We start from the raw sequence: 1,080 nt of genomic DNA, 5'->3' as shown, positions 1-1,080 counted from the left end.
GTTTATTTTATTTCTTAGATTAGGAATAATTTATTTTTATTGTTATAGAGTCATTAAATCCTGATAGGATAGTTTCTTTTTCTTTTCAAAAATATTATTTTTCTTAATTAATTGTTAATTTTCGTGAGTTTAGTGTCTTGTTCTAAGTTTGGTGATAATTGCATATTTTATATTTTTCTTTAAATTTTCGAACTTGTGTTCTTTGTTCTTCATTGATCTTTAAGTTGTTCTTGTTTATTTTTCTTGTTTGATCTTGAGTTTTTCTTGTTTTGTGTCTTTTCTTGTTTTTCTTGTACTTTTTCAAAACATTAACTTTCAAAAATTTTATACTTTTATCCATAAAATCAATACTGAAGTTACTGCCCAATTGGCTGGAGCTTTAGTAGTTGTTCTTGATAATTGGGTATCTTCTTTGGAATCTTTTTCAAAAATAATTTTTCTTTGATTAAATCTTGTGCCAAACTCCAAGTTTGGTGTTTTCTTGTTAATTTTTCTTTAATTTTCAAAAATTTATCTTGGTTTTCTAAAAATTTTAAGTTTGGTGTTCTTTCTTTTGTTCTTGGTATTCTTGTGAAATCTTCAAGGTGTTCTTGAGTCTTTCTTGTGTTTTGATCTTAAAATTTTTAAGTTTGGTATTCCTTGGTGTTTTCCCTCCAAAAATTTTCAAAAATAAGGAGCATTGGATCTAAAAATTTTAAGTCTTGTGTCTTTTGTGTGTTTTTCTCTTTCATCATAAAATTCAAAATTCAAAAAAAATATATATCTTTTCTAACTAATTTTGAACTACATTTTCAAAAATTTTATATAAAAATTCAGATTTCAATTTCAAAATATTTTCAATTTCTTTTATTTATTTTNNNGAGTCAGTAGTTTTGAGTTGAATCCTCAGCTCATTATCATGGTGCAGCAAAACTGCCAGTATTCTGGTCTTCCACATGAAGAACCTACAGAGTTTCTGGCACAATTTTTACAAATTGCTGACATAGTGCATGACAAGGAAGTAGATCAGGATGTCTACAGATTATTACTGTTTCCATTTGCTGTAAAAGATCAAGCTAAGAGGTGGTTAAATAACCAGCT

Source organism: Arachis duranensis, chromosome 6 (assembly GCF_000817695.3).
Source record: "Arachis duranensis cultivar V14167 chromosome 6, aradu.V14167.gnm2.J7QH, whole genome shotgun sequence".
NCBI lineage: Eukaryota > Viridiplantae > Streptophyta > Magnoliopsida > Fabales > Fabaceae > Arachis > Arachis duranensis.
Note: the sequence above shows the minus strand (reverse complement) of the source record.